We start from the raw sequence: 21997 nt of genomic DNA, 5'->3' as shown, positions 1-21997 counted from the left end.
GGAAATGGTCTAGGACCAATGTAATGAAAGCTAGGTTTATCCCTCCTAGGGAATTCTTGCCATTGTCACCTTGGCTCTTTCATTGTGGGTTTAAGTCTGACACTTTGTCACAAATATAGACTTTTTTGAAAAGCTTCAGCCATACAAATACAATTTGATAAATTGATTGATTGGAACTCTGGTGTTAATCAGTTAATCAGATAACTGTGTGTCCATGAGAGAGTCACCACAAAAGCTGTAACTCACACACCCAGAGAATCACCTGTGTGCATGTGTTACAGGGTGAGCAGCAAGGGATAGCCAATAACAGACTACTTCAAAGGACCAATTAGGGTTTGACGCTCAGTGTCAAAGAGCCAATGAGATCAATCCATTTCTCAGCGCCAAAATGCAGGCACACAATGTATGTCGGGAAGACTAGGGGATGGGGGAGGGAGGGGGGGGTTACACTGACCACTCGTAAAGGAGAGGGGGCTGGAAGCCACTGGAGGGAGAAGCTACCCTGAGGAGAGGTGAGAAAGGGGTGCTTTTTTGGGGTTTGTTTTGTCTAGAATTCCTCAAGCACAACTACAAAGATGTTGCAGGGGCAATGCCTTTGAAAGTTTCCAAAGAAAATGATTGTTGGATAAACCGCCCCGATTCGCCACTTTCTCACCACGGAGGGAGGCTGACCTCTGACCTCTAGTATCAAAGTACAGGGAGACGCCCCCTCCAGCCCCCCCACTCCAATTTCACCCCCACTGCTCTGCCCCACTCAACCGCAAGAAAAAGCCTGAAATTCATGTCTTTCTCTTCTGTCTCTCTCAGGCTGGGCCTGTGGCTCAGGAGTCAAGAATTCAATTAGTTAAAAAAAGAGAAGAAAAGAGAGAGACTGCAACAATGCAGCGATAAGGGGCAGAATGTGCGTTCCCACACGCTAAATACAGGGCGCTTTCTCTAGGGCCCACAGAGCCGGAGGACCCGCACTGCAGGAGGCGAGAATAATCACAGCTCCTCTGAACCACTCATTACACACACACACGCACGCGCACGCACACACACACACACACACACACACACACACACACACACACACACACACACACACACACACACACACACACACACACACACACACACATTTACATACATAACTCACATACTCACATCTCACATACACACCTGACACCCACAGACATATGGTACCTCAAATTTACACACTCCTAAGTTACTTCAAACACACACCCATGCGCACAACTCATACGTACCTCACAAACACACATCTCACAGGCCTCTCATTACACAACACCTCATACAGGTGTTCCTGGCGTTCACTTGCTCTACCTGAGAGACAAGGCCTGCTGTTCAATGTACAGAATGGAAACAACACTACTTGTGGTCTACATCATAGCATATATTGGTTCAATGATACAACTGCCAAGTGAACATGGGATGGTACACCGTATATACAAAGTATGTGGACACCCCTTCAAATTTGTGTATTTGGCTATTTCAGCCATACCCATTGCTGACAGGTGTATAAAATCGAGTACACAGCCATGCAATCTCCATAGACATACATTGGCACTAGAATGGCCTTACTGAAGAGCTCAGTGGCTTTCATTGTGGCACCGTCATAGGATGCCACCTTTCCAACTAGTCAGTTTGTCAAATTTCTGCCCCGATAGAGCTTCCCAGGGCAAGTGCTGTTATTGTGAAGTTGAAACGTCTAGGAGCAACAATAGTTCAGCCACGAAGTGGTAGGCCAAACAAGCTCACAGAACAGGACCGCCGAGGGCTGAAGCGTGTAAAAATGGTCTGTCCTCGGTTGCAACACTCACTACCGAGTTCCAAACTGCGTCAAGAAGCAAAGTCAGCACAAGAGCTGTTCTTCGGGAGCTTCATGAAATTGGTGGAGCAGTGGAATCGCATTCTCTGAAGTGATGAATCACGCTTCACCATCTGGCAGTCTAACAAACGAATCTGGGTTTGGCGGATGCCAGAAGAATGCTACCTGTCTTAATGCATAGTGCCAACTGTAAAGTTTGGTGGAGGAGGAATAATGGTCTGGGGCTGTTTTTCATGGTTCGGGCTAGGGTCCTTAGTTCCAGTGAAGGGAAATCTTAACGCTACAGCATACAGTGACATTCTAGATGGTTCTGTGCTTCCAACTTCGTGGCAACAGTTTAGGGAAGGACCTATCCTGTTTCAGCATGACAATGTCCCGTGCACAGAAATGGTTTGTCAGAGCATAAACCAAGCCTTGAGGTCAAAGAAATTGTCCGTAGAGCTCCGAGACAGGATTGTGTCGATGCACAGATCTGGGGAAGGGTACCAAAACATTTCTGCAGCATTGAAGGTCCCCAAAAACACAGTGGCCTCCATCATTCTTAAATGGTTTGGAACCACCAAGACTCTTCCTAGAGCTGGCCACCTGGCCAAATGAGCAATCGGAGGAGAAGGCCCTTGGTCAGGGAGGTGACCATGGACCCGATGGTCACTCTGACAGAGCTCCATAGTTCCTCTGTGGAGATTGGAGAACCTTCCAGAAGGACAACCATCTCTGTAGCACTCCACCAACCAGGCCTTTATGGTAGAGTGGCTAGACGAAAGCCACTCCTCAAGAAAAGGCATATGACAGCCCGCTTGGAGTTTCCCAAAAGGCACCTAAAGGACTCTCAAACCATGAGAAACAAGATTCTCTGGTCTGATGAAACCAAGATTGAGCTCTTTGGCCTGAATGCCAAGCGTCACTTCTGGAGGGAACCTGGCACCATCCCTAAGGTGAAACATGGTGTTTTTCAGCTACAGGGACTGTGAGACTAGTCAGGATCAAGGGAAAGATAAATGAAGCAAACTATAGAGAGATCCTTGATGAAAACCTGCTCCAGAGCACACAAGAACTCAGACTGGGGTGAAGGTTCACCTTCCAACAGGACAACGACCCTAAGCACACAGCCAAGACAACGCAGTGGTGGCTTCGAGACAAGTCTCTGAATGTCCTTGAGTGTCCCAGCCAGAGCCCGATCGAACATCTCTGGAGAGACCTGAAAATAGCTGTGCAGCGATGCTCCCCATCCAACCTGACAGAGCTTGAGAGAATCTGCAGAGAAGAATGAGATAAACTCCCCAAATATTGGTGTGCCAAGCTTGTGGTGTCATACCACAGAAGACTCAAGGCTGTAATCGCTGCCAAAGGTGCTTTAACAAAGTACTGAGTAGAGGGTCTGAATACGTATGTAAATGTATATTTCCATTTAAAAAATAAATAAATGTTTCTAAAACGTTTGCTTTGTCATTATGGGGTATTGTGTGTAGATTGATGAGGAAAACAACAACAATTTAATAAATTTTAGAATAAGGCTGTAACCTAACAAAATGTGGAAAAAGCTTAGTTGGTAGAGCTTGGCACTTGCAGTGCCCGGATAGCATTTCGTATTTTATAAGGATCCCCATTAGCTGTTCCCAAAGCAGCAGCTACTCTTCCTGGGGTCCACACAAAACATGTAGCATGACATGAAACAGAATGTCAATAGACAAGAATAGCTCAAGGACTGAACTACACACATTTTTAATAAGAACAACAGAACCTAAACAGGTTCTACTGACACAACACTGAGAAAAACAAGAGAGACCCATTACTTTAGGCCTCCATCCAAATACGTTCATATACTACATTTCCATGTTCATATATTTAATTTACATTCAGTAGCATCTTTCAGTTAAAAACATACATACACCAGTACAGATACATATGCATACGAGTTATTTAGGTCAGATAGGGGAGTTTTGCTGTGAGGTGTTGTTCTATTTGATAGTGGGTTCTATTCCCGGGACCACCCATGTGTAAAATATATGTACGATGACTGTAAGTCACTTTGGATAAAAGAATCTGCTAAATGGCATAGTCTATTGTTGTAATCCATTATAGAAATCCACTTTGCTCATAATCGGCATAATCTGAAATGTAATGTTGAGCTGTTGTTAGTTAGAGGATAGCCGTTACTATAGCGAGACTGGATGGTGTTTTGTGTTTTCAATACATGGTGGCGGGCTGTTCTGTTCCGTTCCAGCTGGCTGAGCAGAGCAGAGCAGAGGGGCTGGGTGTGGAATGTCCTGGTGCTGTCCTGGTGACCTCAGACAGAGGGGACACAAACAGAAGCCAAAAGGGCCAAGAGGGGGGTATGGGGGTTGGTGGTGGTGGTGGAGGGGAGGGGGGCTTGGGGACAGTGTGTGTGTGTGTGTGTGTGTGTGTGTGTGTGTGTGTGTGTGTGTGTGTGTGTATGAGATCAGAGGGGGGTGTGGGGTGAGTCAGGGCGAGCCCCTGCCATTGTCCCCCTCCCGGCTGATATAAAAGCATCATAACCCTTTGAGCTCAGACATATTTAGAGAGCAGATAAAAGCACTTTTTTACAAACTAGATACACAGTGGGCACAATGCCGGGGGTCAAGCGCAACAAATTAACAACCTCTTTTGGCTAGAGGAGGGAGGAAGAGGGGGGCAGGGGGCATAGCTAAATTGCCCCTGGAGTCCATCGCCATGCCTCTACATTCCCAGCGCCTGCATGGGTCTGTGTTCGTCTCTACTATTTAGCCTATTCTTCTGTAATTGGCTAGGGCTTAGTTTAAATAAATGGTGACTTACTAGTTTTGTTTGGAGTATTCCTTTTCATGTGATAGGTTTGTGTGGGATTCTTGGAATTTCACAGAAGTGGTGCCAGTCCTTTACATCTTTGGCAATAAAGATTGGAGTCAGGTCAAATGTAACCTTTTATTTTGCTGTCAGATAGCCACATTCCATTTTAAACTATACATTTAACTTGATTTATTTTGCATGAAGCTTCACTTTTTTATTTTGCCATAAGCTACAATACTGCGAAGGATAAATTGTGTCCATCTGTTTCCCTTGTAGCCCATCTCTCAGAAGGTTTAGGTAGTAAGCTGAAAGTCATACACATGGAAACGGTATACTTTTGTAGTGACTTGTGATGCAAGTCAAATGCTAAAGCCACACTGGTGGCTTAGAATGTGCAGCCTGACACCAAAGAACACCACTAACCCACAGCGATGTAGAATGGACATGTCATTAGAACACTGAGTCACTGAGCCAGAGACCAGAGGGTGAATAGATGAAATGCTGCTCCCTAAGTCCATACATTGACTTCATGGTATTTGACACAAAGTTTACATTTTGATGTGTTTGACTTTCAGACTTCATTTAGATTTCCTGTATTTTGACTCCAAGCGGGTTCAAATAGGTTACTTTTCTATTTCCGGGGGGGGGGGGGGTCGGAGAAACCCCTATTAACTGAGAAATAATTCTCATAACGTTTAATTTGTATGAATAAATTCCTAGACCAGGATTTTGTCCAGTTTTTTTGTGTGGGAAAATTAAAGTGATGTTGTGGCTAAGAATGGGGATGGGTTACCACAAGTGGAGCTTTTGCGGTGGTCTTAGGAAGGGGTGGAGCGCCCTGTGCAGTCAGCTTGTTGATTTGGAGCTAACATTGTTGGTACTGTTGGGATCGTCTCCCAGCAGGAGAACACGCGTGTGCCTGTGCAAGTGCATGCATGCTTGTGGCATTGTGCATATGTGCATGCCTCTGTGTATTTTTTTGTAATTATGTGTGTGTATGCTTGACCATGTGATTGTGTGCGTGTATATTAGTTTGGCTGAGTTCCCAGCAGGAGCTGAGTTAGTTTGTGTGACCCCTCCACACAGGTCCTTAGATAATGCAGCCAGCTGATGAGTCTACCCAAACGGCAGCAGAGACCCAGCATGTCCTAATGATGAGGAGTGGACTGAGAAGGAAAGGGAGAAGGGTTGGGGGCCACAGAGATGGGGGCGGGCTATGTGATGATTTCAGGATGGAGTGGTAGTAGCAGCTCAGGGAGGGGATTGGGGATTGAGGGGTTTTAAGGAGGGGGCTCCTGTCCCACATCAGGTGAGAGAGGCTTTGACCTTAGCAGCTATAATATCAGTGAGTGGTCTGACCCTACATCAGGGCAGTGCTCGGAGGGACAGAACCGGTTCATTGTATGTCTGTGCTGTTTGTCCCCCCCTTCCTGCCCCAGCAGAGCAGAGCCCAGTGAGTGGTGAGTAATCTGAGTAATGGAGAGTAATAAGGGCCAGTCAGCGAGTGTGACCTTAACCCTATTGTATCCTGTGTCACCAGGGGTCAGAGGTCATACTCGCTGAGGGCCCGCCACCCTGATTGGACCAAATTAGTTTACCCAACACTAAATAACATGGGCTTCGCTAACGGACCTCTCCACTTAACGGGCCTGACAGCTGCCCCTGTGCCTCAGTACCCCCCCCCCATGCCACGCCCCTGTCTCAACGCCAAACCATTAGACATTAAAACCAGCAGATAGTGATAGCGCTGGCGTCATCCTAAAGAAAACTCCCGATGGCATATGAAGCCGGAAGTATTTGAATTTGAAGCCCGCCATATTGCTGAATGGAGCTAAGCGGCACCAAAAAATTGCTAAGGTTCATGATGAAAGTGGCCTTAACTAGCAAAGGATCATGGTCGATGTAGTCATTTTTATCCTGCCGGAGAGAGTCAATGAAGATTAGACTCTTTCGAGTGACGATTAGTACAGTTAAATACAGAACATGCCGGCATGGTCACTCTCTTTGTAAAATCAGACTCAAATTAACTAAAGTGAAGTGCGCGCGAGTACCTTATCTAGTCTGGATATCATATGACCATGATTGTTCCACCTGAAAACACAACAACTGATCACAACTCGGTTAGGCTAGATTGGATTACCCCATGAGAAAAAAGTGGACTATATTATTTCATCTCTATTTTTATATGATTATAGACTATCTTTATCATTTGTGCAACTGCATCATTTTGTCATCATAAAAAATAACCTTGGACATACGATGTAGTTTTGGAATTGATATATAATTGACTTATTCAATTATAATTGCATACCAAATTGATATTTCGAACATAGTGTGAGGACAATCCTCCATCTCCATGTCCATCTTCTGTTCTCTGTTCTGTCATCCTCTGTCAGCCCCGTAGACATTGGTCAAGCCCCTCCATCTCCACTTGACAGGCTCGTTGACTCTGCGCTGTCATCTGGATAGCACACCACACCCCCTTAAGTGCACGTGCAAAGATCTGTGCATGAGGGCGCGAACCTCCTCGTAGCCTGCCGGCCCATGATTGGTCTGTGTCAGCACGTGGTCCTGTGTGACGACAAATGTAGTAGTCGGAAATGGATCACTATTTAATTCAATATCACGATTTGTAGTGAACTTTAAAATAATTCACACTAGCGATTATAAAAAACAACATTTTGAGCCCAAAACGGTCATCTACATGTTTTAGGGGGGGCCGTTCTGGCAATCGTAATTTACATAGGCTTTCTAGGGCAGACAAGGGCTTTTGGCACCGCTAGGTTGCTACGTAGTAGCTGACCAGCAGAGCTAGTGACTTCACTCCCCAGACCGGACACTGGGGGCTTGTTGCCAACCCACCTAGCCGTCAAGAAGAAGAAACGCCAACCAAACCACCTAACATTGCATCAGTACAGTTATCTGTCAACTTCTCTGTCCATCTCTCCTTCCCTCTGGCTATTCTGTCTCATTGTTTTTCATTTGAGATCTGCCGCGTTTAGTTTGACATTGTATGCCAAAGCAGTTGATTCTGAAACTGTGAAGTAAAATGGAAAAATAGTAAATTCATTAGTTGTACAAAAGAAAGAAAAAAGATAATCAAATGGTAGTTGTGCCCCAGGGTGTTGGACCTCCCCCTGTCAGTCAAATCTGCAGGAGGCCCTAAGCCTGAGACCTGGGCAGAGCCCAACAGAAGCCCCCCTACTGGCCCTCTCCCCTTGGATCCACCCCACCCTCTACACAGACCCTACTACACCCCTCCACCCCCTCTCCTCTCCTTTCACCCCTGTCCCTCCCATGTATCACCATGCATACCTAGGCCACTAATTCTGACCTGTCAATCCAATCAAAGGAGCACATGTATTTTAGATTTTCCTATTTTTTCGTTCCCACTGAAACAATAAACCATCAGACCTCCTCCTCCATGCTTCATGGTGGGAACTACACACACGGAGATCATCCGCTCACCTACTCGGCGTCTCACAAAGACACGGCAGTTAGAACCAAAAATCTCCAATTTGGACTCATCAGACCAAAGGACAGATTTCCACCAGTCTAATGTCCATTGCGCGTGTTTCTTGGCCCAAGCAAGTCTCTTCTTATTGGTGTCCTTTAGTAGTGGTTTCTTTTCAGCAATTCCACCATGAAGGCCTGATTCACGTAGTCTCCTCTGAACGATTGATGTTGAGATGTGTCTGTTGAACTCAGTGAAGCATTTATTTGGGCTGCAATCTGAGGTGCAGTTAACTCCAATATCTTCTGCAGCAGAGGTAACTCTGGGTCTTCCTGAAGAGCCAGTTTCATCATAGTGCTTGATGGTTTTTGCAACTGCACTTGAAGAAACTTTCAAAGTAATGATGGGCTGTCGTTTCTTTTTGCTTATTTGAGTTGGTCTTGCCATAATATGGACCTGGTCTTTTACCAAACAGGGCTATCTTCTGTATACCAAACATACCTTATACAACACAAATGATTGGCTCAAATGCATTAAAAAGGAAAGAAATTCTGCAAATATATTTTTTACAAGGCACACCTGTTAATTGTGGGCTCCCGAGTGGCGCAGCGGTCTAAGGCACTGCATCTCAGTGCAAGAGGCATCACTGCAGTCCCTTTGGCCGTTGTAGGCCGCCATTGTAAATAAGAATTTGTTCTTAACTGACTTGCCAAGTTAAATAAAGGTTCAATAAAATGTAAAAAATGAAATGCATTCCAGGTGACTAACTCATGAAGCTGGTTGAGAGAATGCCAAGAGTGTGCAAAGCTGTCATCACGGTAAAGGGTGGCTACTTTGAAGAATATCAAATATATTTGGATTTGTTTCGCACTTTTTTGGTTACTACATGATTCCGTATGTGTTATTTTGTGGATTTGATGTATTCACTATTATTCTACAATGTAGAAAATAGTAAAACTATAGAAAAACTCTGGAATGAGTAGGTGTGTCCAAACTTGATTGGTACTGTATATTGACACGGTTACAAGGTGTACCTGAGCTTGTTCTTGCTAGACAACATGAACAACATGCCCTTGTGTAGTACATACATGGAGTATAGTATTCAGGTCTTTTGTTTTGTGGTTTGTGTTTTTCTCTCAGCGGAGGAGTAAAGATCCCAGTCCTGAAAAATATGATGTTTTTACTGTAGTGTGATGACTGGCACCAGTGGCCTGGCTGATCTGTGTCCCCCATTGTTACTTCCTGTCTGGTAATCAGCTGAGGTACACAAAGCAGTCTGGGAGAGGGCAGGGTGAGGGTTATGGTGGCACTTTGTGTATCTGCAACTGTCCTTTATTTCCCATATCTCAGATGCTTTTACACACACACACACACACACACGCACGCACGCACGCACGCACGCACGCACACACACACACACACACACACACACACACACACACACACACACACACACACACACACACACACACACACACACACACACACACACACACACACACACAGCAACCCCCCCCCAGACCGTGATAATCCCCTCCCACACATACAAAACACCTTCAACCTCTCCAGACACACAACCATAACTATCCACCCCCCTCCTCCACCCCAAACTAAGACTACCAGCATCAGCCCACCCCAACCCTGTGCATTAGCGTGACCACACTCCCTTTGACAGTAGACACATCAGAGAGAAAACATCATAACTAAGACAATGTTACACCTGCAGCACCAAACATAGCCAGTAAAGCAGCTGGTGCATCAGGATCTGAACAAGAAAGGAACCAAAATATACTGCTGATTCCAGGAATGACTTGTCTTCCGATGGTGGAAAATAGTGGCACAGGATGTGACTGAGATCAAATATGCTGATGCTCAAGTCATAGCTGCCACAGTTTTTTAATTATTATTAAGAGAGGGAAAGAGGTGAAGAAATATAGATGCAGGGAAAGGGTGAGAGATAGGAGGGAGAAAAAAAGGTGAGAGGAAAGGGGACAGAGGAGAGAGTGAGACCGGGGGAGGAAGAGAGGGAGAAATTTGTTCTGTCTATTACAATGGTAGGTCTGATTTGTTCTAGTTTCACAAATCAAGAATTGTACCCTTTGTTTTGTAAGAAATCAGGACCTTTTTATGACAGATACATGCCTTTATTCTATAACAGTCTCATTAAAATCAGTTCCTCTTTCTTGAATCAGTTCCTCTTTCTTGATACGTCTACTGTTGCCACTAGAAGTGGGGCAAAGGAACAAAGGAACCTGGGGCAAAGGAACCTTGACCGGTCACCCATTGTGGCTTTGATTTTAATTTAATTTAACACGTTTCTTTTATCACCCATTGCAATTAATTCTGTGCCTTTTTCATCTCAATGGCACAAAGCCTATGATCAGCCATACAGATGGATCCCACACAAGTGGCGCTTCCGAGCGCACCCCAACTTTTCATGGTGCCTTCTCTCATGGATAAACAGGGAAAAAGCATCAAAGGATCCCAACCATCCCTCCGAGATTCCCGTCAAAGGAGCCCCACAATCGCCTGGCTGATTCCTGGCATTCCGCTCTGAAAAGAGGGGGTTAAATGTCTGCGTTGGGAGGTCGGTCTGTCATACAAATTGCACGGGCATTGTTTTTGGAGAGAACGCGTGTGACATTTAAAGGTGGCTATTGTTCCACCCGTACATTCCTGCCCAGTTCTGTGCCCCACGGTTCTCCCAGCTCCGGGGCTAAATTAGGTGGACGTGCAGCAGGTTGCGTGGCTCCCTGAGTCCCCTCTGTTTGTTTTAGGGCTTGAAAACCCCAGCAGGACTCTTTCTCTACCTGTCTGACGTCCTTTCAGAGGAGTGGCTGTTTCCCAGCGCGGACGTCCCCAGGCCCAGTTTAGACTCCAGACTTAACCTTACAAGAGCCCCCCCCCCACCCCACCCACCCATACTGCTTTTCAATAGTCCCCCGACACCAAGAGAGAATGCCCTTAGCTTCTCCCTTTTAAAAGTCTGTCAATTCATTAATGGTTCCTTTCACACACTGGGTGTGTGTATGTGTGTGAGTGTGTGTGGCCCTAAAGCCAACCTGACTCCTGCAGTGAGACCATACAGGCCCTATTCCCACTAAGAGAAATGAAGGAGAGTCTGAGGAGTGGCAAAAGAGATTTCTACTTTTCAATTCATATTACATCTTTGCCTTACCTTTCGTTGTGGCTGGCAATGCTACTTTTTTGGTCCGTAGCTCAAATTGTCTGTAAATATCAAAGTGAGCACAAGCCATTATGCACAAACTATTTAACAATCTAACCAACTTTTCTTCTAAAACATATTACACTATTGAATAATGCAACCAAACCATATTACACTCTTTAATAATGGAAGAATTCACAAGTATGTGCAGACAATTAAAGGGTTTATTTTCTTGTCCATACACATTAAATTAGCTGACAATACACAGATAACTCCCGCTAGCTAGCTAGCTAGCTAACTAGCAACATGCTTCAGGATCAAGTAATGTTAGAGTATAAATAATGAACGTTTACCCCTCCAATACGAATATAAATGTACAGTAAAAACGTTATCATACAGTGTCATTCATATTATAATATAGGCTACACAGCTAGGTTACGTTAACTAGCAAGCTAGCTAACTAGCTAAACATAAATTCTGCATCCTCACATCAACGTGCTGACTGTTATCTGAATGCTGATGTTTAGCTGAACCATAGCTAGCTAAATAGGAGCTCTTAGGCTTAAACTAGTGTATTAAAGTTACCTTAGAACAAACCAGGGTTCAATTTATCAATATCATGGAAGTCATTATATTAGGTCAAAGCAAATTGTGACTGTAAACCTGTCACACCCTGACCATAGTTTGCTTTGTATGTTTCTATGTTTTGGTTGGTCAGGGTGTGATCTGAGTGGGCATTCTATGTTGGATGTCTTGTTTGTCTATTTCTATGTCTAGCCTGATATGGTTCTCAATCAGAGGCAGGTCTTAGTCATTGTCTCTGATTGGGAACCATATTTAGGTAGCCCGGGTTTCACTGTGTGTTTGTGGGTGATTGTTCCTGTCTCTGTACCTACACCAGATAGGACTGTTTAGGTTTTTGTTCATTTATTGTTTTGTTAGTTATTTCATGTCTAGTTCCTTTATTAAAGAACATGAATAACCACCACGCTACATTTTGGTCCGTTTCTCTTTCACCAGAGGAAAACCCTTACAAAACCATGGTAATTCCCTGGGAGATTTGAAGCTACGGCGACAGTTTCAGAATGTGACAGGCGTTTACTACAATTTCAGGTTTAAAAAAAAAATCGATTAAATAAGTCTAAAAAATAAAGAACAATGTCTGTACATTTCAGCTGTTTCAAAAACATTGCTCTGGTATTAACTGTATGAGTGTTTACTCTGTATAAGTCTGTTTACTCTGCCCTGCTTAGAGGGGGGCAACTGTCGGTCTATGGGCTACTCCAGACGTGACAAGTTCACAAGTTTACATTGCAGTAATATGTGTAGCCGAGGGTATTTTTGTGAAAAGTCTAGTAAGTGTGAGACCCTCTACTACAGACAGTCACTACCGTCTCATAACAATCAGTCAGTCCCCCTTATCGTGGACAGTCAACTCACCTCTCAAAATAACTGCACTGCTGGGCTTCATTTTTTGTATTGACTCAAAAACCAAGGTCAGTAGCACAAGCTGCTCTGTAGTTTTTGAGTAGGGTCACAGTCACAGAACATTGGTGTGAGAGCAGCACGTCCCTCTATCTTTCTGGGGTATACTGCCCATGCGATCTCTTTTGCAGGTTACACGCCTCCCAAGTGTCCCTTACTGATCTCTGAACTCCCATGTGTCCAAACCCAGTCCAAATGTTAGACATAATCCGTGGCGGCATGCTATAATGACTCACCTTGTGATTTCACAGACTCAATAATGTGACAGGCTACATTCGGACAAACTCAGATGGGTTGTTACAACAATTCGATGCCTTTTAGGATTTCACCTAATTTAAACATTCTGTCATGAAAAAATTCTAAATTCAAACTCCCATCTCAAGAGGTTCAATCATTTTGTAAAACTTTACTAAGTGCCTATTAAGTGCCAAATAAAGTAACAGGGTTGACTGTAACATGGTTGACAATTTCATCTTAAATCAGCCCTAAATCTCTTTGTGACAGAGGAAATGGAAGCTTGTTGTGTGTAACAGGGAAGAGCAATTGAATGCAAATAGTTAAAACATTTGTAACCTGTCTATCTAATAGGTATCAAATCAAAGTTTAATTGTCGCAATACACACAGATTAGCAGAATTTAAAGCAGGTGCAGCGAACTGCGTTTGTTCCTACCTCCAGCAGTGCAGTAAATGGCTAACAGTATAATAATAATACACAAATAATCCCAACAAAAAAAAGAAAAAAAGAAATAAGAAAAAACACGAGATTAAGAAATATCAGAACAAGCAATGTCAGAGTACGGGATATAAATATGTGAAGTGTATAGATAGTATGGGCAGAATATAAGTAGAAAAAAGGTATGTACAGCAGTAGTTACACTGAACAAAAATATAAACTCAACATGCAACAATTTAAAAGATTTTACTGCGTTATAGTTCATATAAGGAAATAAGGAAATTGAAATAAAGTCATTAGGCCCTATTCTATGAATTTCACATGACTGGGAATACAGCTATGCATCTGTTGGTCACAGATACCTTAAAAAAAAGGTTGGGCGTGGATCAGAATACCAGTCAGTATCTGGTGTGATCACCATTTGCGTCATGCAGCACGACGCATCTCATTAAATGAATATATAATCGACTTCAGTGGGCAAATGCTCACCTTCAATGGCAACTGGCATGCTGGAGAAGTGTGTTCTTCACGGATGAATCCCGGTTTCAACTGTACCGGGCAGATGGCAGACAGCGTGTATGGCGTTGTGCCCCATGGTGGCGTTGGGGTTATGGTATGGGCAGGTATAAGCTACAGGCAATGAACACAATTTGTACACAATTTGTACACAATCTGTACACAATTCCTGGAAGCTGATAATGTCCCAGTTCTTCCATGGCCTACATACTCACCAGACATTTCACCCATTGAGCATGTTTGGGATGTTCTGGATCGATGTATCAAACAGCGTGTTCCAGTTACCGCCAATATCCAGCAACTTCGCACAGCCATTGAAGACAGCTTGATCAACAGCCTGATCAACTCTATGTGAAGGAGATACGTCACGCTGCATGGCGTAAATGGTGGTCACACCAGATGTTTTTCTGAGCCACGCCTCCTTTTTTAAGGTATCTGTGACAAACAAATGCATATCTGTATTCCCAGTCATGTGAAATCCATAGATTAGGGCCTAATACATTTATTTCCATTGACTGATTTCCTTATATGAACTGTAACTCAGTAATATCGTAGAAATGATTGAATATTGCGTTTATATTTTTGTTCAGTGTAGTTAAATCAAACTATGTTTCAGCAGAATAATGTTGCAGGAATGCTAACCTTAAACATTAATGTTACCAGTGCTCAATGCCTTCAGAAAGTATTCATACCCCTTGACTTATTTCAAATTTAGTTGTGTTATAGCCTAAATTCAAATGTCACCCATCTACATACAATACCCCATAATGACACAATTTTAGCAAATGTATTGAAATTTAAATACAGAAATGTCTAATTTACATAAGTATTCACACCCCTGAGTCAATACTTGTAGAAGCACCTTTGGCAGCTGTGAGTCTTTCTGGGTAAGTCTCCTTGAGCTTTCCACACCAGGATTGTGCAACATTTCAACATTTTCAACATTCTTCAAGCTCTGTCAAAATATGTTGTTGATCATTGCTAAACAACCATTTTCAGATCTTGCCATAGATTTAAGTCAAAACTGTAACTCGCCACTCAGGAACATTCACTGTCTTCTTGGTAAGCAACTCCAGTTTAGATTTGACCTTGTGTTTTAGGTTATTGTCCTGCTGATAGGTCAAATCAAATCAAATTTTATTGGTCACATACACATGGTTAGCAGATCTTAATGCGCGTGTAGCGAAATGCTTGTGCTTCTAGTTCCGACCATGCAGTAATATTTAACAAGTAATCTAGCAACTTCACAACAACTACCTTATACACACAAGTGTAAAGGAATGAATATGAATATGTACATATAAATATATATGGATGAGTGATGGCCGAACAGCATAGGCAAGATGCAGTAGATGGTATAGAGTACAGTATACACATATGAGATGAGTAATGTAGGGTATGTAAACATGATATAAAGTTGCATTGTTTTTAAAGTGACTAGTGGTACATTTATTCCATCCAATTTTTAATTATTAAAGTGGCTAGAGATTTGAGTTGGTATGTTGGCAGCAGCCACTCAATGTTAGTGATGGCCATTTAACAGTCTGATGACCTTGAGATAGAAGCTGTTTTTCAGTCTCTCGGTCCCAGCTTTGATGCACCTGTACTGACCTCGTCTTCTGGATGATAGCGGGGTGAACAGGCAGTGGCTCGGGTAGTTGTTGTCCTTGATGATCTCTTTTTGCCTTCCTGTGACATCGGGTGGTGTAGGTGTCCTGGAGGGAAGGTAGTTTGCCCCCGGTGATACATTGTGCAGACCTCACTACTCTCTGGAGAGCCTTATGGTTGTGGGTGGAGCAGTTGCCGTACCAGGCGGTGATACAGCCCGACAGGATGCTCTCGATTGTGCATCTGTAAAAGTTGTGAGTGCTTTTGGTGACAAGCCAAATTTCTTCAGCCTCCTGAGGTTGAAGAGGCTCTGTTGCGCCTTCTTCACCACGCTGTCTGTGTGGGTGGAACATTTTAGTTTGTCCGTGATGTGTACGCTGAGGAACTTAAAACTTTCCACCTTCTCCACTACTGTCCCGTCGATGTGGATAGGGGGGTGCTCCCTCTGCTGTTTCCTGAAGTCCACGATCATCTCCTTTGTTTTGTTTTGTTGAGTGTAAGGTTGTTTTCCTGACACCACACTCTGAGGGTTCTCACCTCATCCCTGTAAGCCGTCTCGTCATTGATGGTAATCAAGCCTACCACTGTAGTGTCATCTGCAAACTTGATGATTGAGTTGGAGGCATGCATGGCCATGCAGTCATGGGTGAACAAGGAGTACAGGAGAGGTCTGAGAACGCACCCTTGTGGGGCCCCAGTGTTGATGATCAGCGGGGTGGAGATGTTGTTTCCTACCCTCACCACCTGGGGGCGGCCCGTCAGAAAGTCCAGGACCCAGTTGCACAGGGCGAGGTCGAGACCCAGGGTCTCAAGCTTAATGACGAGGTTGGAGGGCACTATGTTGTTAAATGCTTAGCTGTAATCGATAAACAGCATTCTTACATAGGTATTCCTCTTGTCCAGATGGGTAAGGGCAGTGTGCAGTGTGATTGCGATTGCGTCGTCTGTGGACCTATTGGGGCGGTAAGCAAATTGGAGTGGGTCTAGGGTGTCAGGTAGGTTGAAGGTGATATGATCCTTGACTAGTCTCTCAAAGCACTTCATGATGACAGAAGTGAGTGCTACGGGGCGATAGTAATTTAGCTCTTTTACCATAGCTTTCTTGGGAACAGGAAAAATGGTGGCCCTCTTGAAGCATGTGGGAACAGCAGATCGGGATAGGGCTTGATTGAATATGTCCATAAACACAGCAGCCAGCTGGTCGACACATGCTCTGAGGACGCGGCTAGGGATGCCGTCTGGGCCGGCAGCCTTGCGAGGGTTAACACTTTTAAATGTATTACTCACGTTGACTGTGGTGAATTAGAGCCTACAGGTTTTGGTAGCGGGCTGTGTCAGTGGCACTGTATTGTCCTCAAAGCGAGCAAAAAAGTTGTTTGGTTTGTCTGGGAGCAAGACATCGGTGTCCACGACGGGGCTGTTTTTTTTTTAAATCCGTGATTGCCTGTAGACCCTGGCACATATGTCTCATGTCTGAGCCTTGAATTGTGACTCTACTTTGTCTCTATACTGACGTTTAGCTTGTTTGATTGCCAAGGCAGAGGGAATAGCTACACTGTTTGTATTCTGTCATGTTGTAAGTCGCTCTGGATAAGAGCGTCTGCTAAATGACTTAAATGTAAATGTAATGTTTCCGGTCTCCTTGCCATGATTAAAAGCAGTGGTTCGCGCTTTCAGTTTTGCTTAAATGCTGCCATCAATCCACGATTTCTGGTTGGGGAAGGTTTTTATTGTCACCGTGGGTACAACATCACCGATGCACTTGCTAAAAACTCACTCATCGAATCAGCGTGTACATCAATGTTGTTGTCCGATGCTATTCGAAACATATCCCAGTCCTCGTGATCGAAGCAATCTTTAAGCGTGGAATCAGATTGGTCGGACCAGCGTTGAACAGACCTGAGCACAGGTGTTTCCTGTTTTAGTTTCTATCTATAGGCTGGGAGCAACAAAATGGGGATGTGGTCATATTTGCCGAAAGGAGGGCGAGGGAGGGCTTTGTATACGTCGTGGAAGTTAGAGTAGCAATGATCGAGAATTTTGCCAGCCCAGGTCGCGCAGTCGATGAGCTGATAAAATTTAGGGAGTCTTGTTTTCAGATGAGCCTTGTTAAAATCCCCAGCTACAATAAATGCAGCCTCAAGATATGTGGTTTCCAGTTTACATAGAGTTCTTTCAGGGCCGTCGAGTTGTCTGGTTGGGGGGGGTATACATGGCTGTGATTATAATCGAAGAGAATTCTCTTGGTAGATAATGCGGTCGGCATTTTATTGTAAGGAATTCTAGGTGAGGTGAACGAAAGGACTTGAGTTTGTGTATGTTGTTATGACCACACCACGACTTGTTAATCATAAGGCATACCCCCCCTCCGCCCTTGGTCTTACCAGAGAGATGTTTGTTTCTGTCGGTGCAATGCATGAAGGTGAATTCATCATCCAGTGTCTGGTGGAAAGCAGACTGAACCAGGTTTTCCTCTAGGATTTTGCCTGTGCTTAGCTCCATTACATTTGATTTTTAATCCTAAAAAACTCCCCAATCATTAATATTTACAAGCCAAACCATAATATGATGTAGCCACCACTATGCTTGAAAATGTGTAGAGTGGTACTCAGTAACTGTGTTGTATTAGATTTGCCCCAAACTACAATATTGTTGATCCATCCTCAGTTTTCTCCTATCACAACCATTAAACTCTGTAACTGATTGAAAGTCACCATTGGCCTCATGGTGAAATCCCTGAGTGGTTTCCTACCTCTCTGGCAACTGTGTATCGTCAGCAAATGTACTGTCTCAGTCACTGCCTGTCACCAAGGGAGTACCCCAAGGCTCGATCCTAGGCCCCATGCTCTTCTCAATTTACATCAACAACATAGCTCAGGCAGTAGGAGGCTCTCTCATCCATTTATATGCAGATGATACAGTCTTTTGCCCCTCAACAGATGTCGTGTTAAACACTTTACAACAAAGTTTTCTTAGTGCCCAACAAGCTTTCTCTAATCTTGCTCTGAACATCTCCAAAACAAAGGTCATGTGGTTCCCCCCTCACCCCACTGGTGTGATTACCTTGGAGGGTTTAGAGCTTGAGGTAGTCACCTCATACAAGTACTTGGGAGTATGGCTAGATGGTACACTGTCCTTCTCTCAGCACATATCCAAGCTGCAGGCTAAGGTTAAAAAAATACTTGGTTTCCTCTATCGTAATCGGTCCTCTATCACCCCAACTGCCAAACTAACCCTGATTCAGATGACCATCCTACACTCGATTACTGCTCGATTACGGAGACTTAATTTATAGATCGGCAGGTAAGGGTGCTCTTGAGTTGCTAGATGTACTTTACGATTCGGCCATCAGATTTGCCACCAATGCGCCTTATAGGACACATCACTGCACTCTAATATTCTCTGTAAACTGGCCATCTCTGTATACCCAGCGCAAGACCTATCTGAGATGCCTACTGCAACCCTCATCCTCCACATACAACACCCATTCTGCCAGTCACATTCTGTTAAAGGTCCCCAAAGCACACACATCTCTGGGTCACTCCTCTTTTCTGTTCGCTGCAGCCAACGACTGGAACAAGTTGTAAAAACGCTCACACTGGACAGTTTTATCTTCGTCTTTACATTCAAAGACTAAATCATGGACACTTACTGACACTTGTGGCTGCTTCGCGTGATGTATTGTTGTCTCTACCTTTTTTCCCTTTGTGCTGCTGTCTGTACCATGTTTGTGCTGCTACCATGTTATGCTTCTGCCATGTGTTGCTACTGTGTTGTTGTCATGTCGTGTTACTACCATGCTGTGTTGTTGTCTTAGGTCTCTCTTTATGTAGTGTTGTGGTGTCTCTCTTGTCATGATGTGTTTTGTCCTACATTTGTATTTCTAATGCCAGCCCCCATCCCCACCAGGAGGCCTTTTGCCTCTTGGTGGGCCATAATTGTAAATAAGAATGTGTTCTTAATTGACTTACCTAGTTAAATAAAGGTTCAAAAAAATCTATTGAAAAATCACCATGCTCAAAGGGACATTCAATGTCTGCTTTTTTTAACCATCTACCAATAGCTGTCCTTCTTTTCGAGGCATTGGAAAACCTCCCTGGTCTTTGTGGCTGAATCTGTGTTTGAAATTCACTTTTCAGCTGAGGGACCTTCCAGATAATTGTATGTGTGGGGTACAGAGATGAGGTAGTCATTCAAAAATAATGTTAAACACTATTATTGAACTATTATTGAACATGAGTCCATGCAACTTATGTGACTTGCTAACCAAATTTTTACTCCCTACTCTCAAATTTTTATTTAGGTTTACCATAACAATACTTATTGACTCAAGACATTTCAGGTTTGAACTTTTTATGAATTTGTTTATGAATTTGTAAAAAATAAAATAAAATGTAAAACATAATTCCACTTTGATATTATGAGATATTGTGTCTAGTCCAGTCACAATTTCTGTTCAATTTAATACATTTTAAATTCAGGCTGCAACACAACAAAATGTGGCAAATGTCAAGGGGTGTGAATAATTTCTGAAGGCACTGTACCTAGGGCATCAGTCTCTAAGGTGCAGGGTAGATTACCAGGTGGTAGCTGGCTAGTGATAGTATCTAAGCTGCAGGGTAGATTATCAGGTGGTAGCTGGCTAGTGACAGTATCTAAGGTGCAGGGTAGATTACCAGGTGGTAGCTGGCTCGTGACAGTATCTAAGGTGCAGGGTAGATTACCAGGTGGTAGCTGGCTAGTGACAGTATCTAAGGTGCAGGGTAGATTACCAGGTGGTAGCTGGCTAGTGACAGTATCTAAGGTGCAGGGTAGATTACCAGGTGGTAGCTGGCTAGTGACAGTATCTAAGGTGCAGGGTAGATTACCAGGTGGTAGCTGGCTAGTGACAGTATCTAAGATGCAGGGTAGATTACCAGGTGGTAGCTGGCTCGTGACAGTATCTAAGGTGCAGGGTAGATTACCAGGTGGTAGCTGGCTAGTGACAGTATCTAAGGTGCAGGGTAGATTACCAGGTGGTAGCTGGCTAGTGACAGTCTCTAAGGTGCAGGGTAGATTACCAGGTGGTTGCTGGCTAGTGACAGTATCTAAGGTGCAGGATAGATTACCAGGTGGTAGCTGGCTAGTGACAGTATCTAAGGTGCAGGGTAGATTACCAGGTGGTAGCTGTCTAGTGACAGTCTCTAAGGTGCAGGGTAGATTACCAGGTGGTAGCTGGCTAGTGACAGTATCTAAGGTGCAGGGTAGATTACCAGGTGGTAGCTGGCTAGTGACAGTCTCTAAGGTGCAGGGTAGATTACCAGGTGGTAGCTGGCTAGTGACAGTATCTAAGGTGCAGGGTAGATTACCAGGTGATAGCTGGCTAGTGACAGTCTCTACGGTGCAGGGTAGATTACCAGGTGGTAGCTGGCTAGTGACAGTATCTAAGGTGCAGGGTAGATTACCAGGTGGTAGCTGGCTAGTGACGGTATCTAAGGTGCAGGGTAGATTACCAGGTGGTAGCTGGCTAGTGACAGTCTCTAAGGTGCAGGGTAGATTACCAGGTGGTAGCTGGCTAGTGACAGTCTCTAAGGTGCAGGGTAGATTACCAGGTGGTAGCTGGCTAGTGACAGTCTCTAAGGTGCAGGGTAGATTACCAGGTGGTAGCTGGCTAGTGACAGTCTCTAAGGTGCAGGGTAGATTACCAGGTGGTAGCTGGCTAGTGACAGTCTCTAAGGTGCAGGGTAGATTACCAGGTGGTAGCTGGCTAGTGACAGTCTCTAAGGTGCAGGGTAGATTACCAGGTGGTAGCTGGCTAGTGACAGTATCTAAGGTGCAGGGTAGATTACCAGGTGGTAGCTGGCTAGTGACAGTATCTAAAGTGCAGGGTAGATTACCAGGTGGTAGCTGGCTAGTGACAGTCTCTAAGGTGCAGGAAAGGGTAACGAGCGGAGGCCGGCTAGTGATGACTGGTTAATAGTCTGATGGCCTGGAGATAGAAGCCATCTTCAATTTTCTCTGTCCCTGCTTTGATGCCCCTGTATTGTCTTTGCCTGCTAGATGGTAGAAGGGTGAACTGGCTGTAGCTCGGGTGGCTGATGTCCTTGATGATCATCTTGGCCTTCCTGTGGCACCGGGTGCTGTAGATGTCTTGGAGGGCAGGCTTTGTGCCCCGGTGATGTATTGGGCTGACCGCACCACCCTCTGGAGAGCCTTGCGGTTGCAAGTGGTCTAGTTGCTGTAGCAGGTGGTGATACAGCCTGACAGAATGCTCTCGGTTGAAGAGATGCTGTTGTGCCTTCTTCACCACAGTGTCGTTGTGGAGGGACCATTTCAAATCCTCAGTGATGTGCACGCAGAGGAACTTGAAGCTTTTAACCTTCTCCACTTAGGCCCCATTGATGTGGATGGGGGCCTGCTCTCTCTACGGTCTCCTGTAGTCCACGATCAGCTCCTTTGTTTTGTTGTCGTTGAGGGAGAAGTTATTTTCCTTGCTCCCC

This window comes from Oncorhynchus masou, chromosome 24 (genome assembly GCF_036934945.1).
Source record: "Oncorhynchus masou masou isolate Uvic2021 chromosome 24, UVic_Omas_1.1, whole genome shotgun sequence".
Taxonomy (NCBI): Eukaryota; Metazoa; Chordata; class Actinopteri; order Salmoniformes; family Salmonidae; genus Oncorhynchus; species Oncorhynchus masou.
This window is presented reverse-complemented; position numbering follows the sequence as displayed.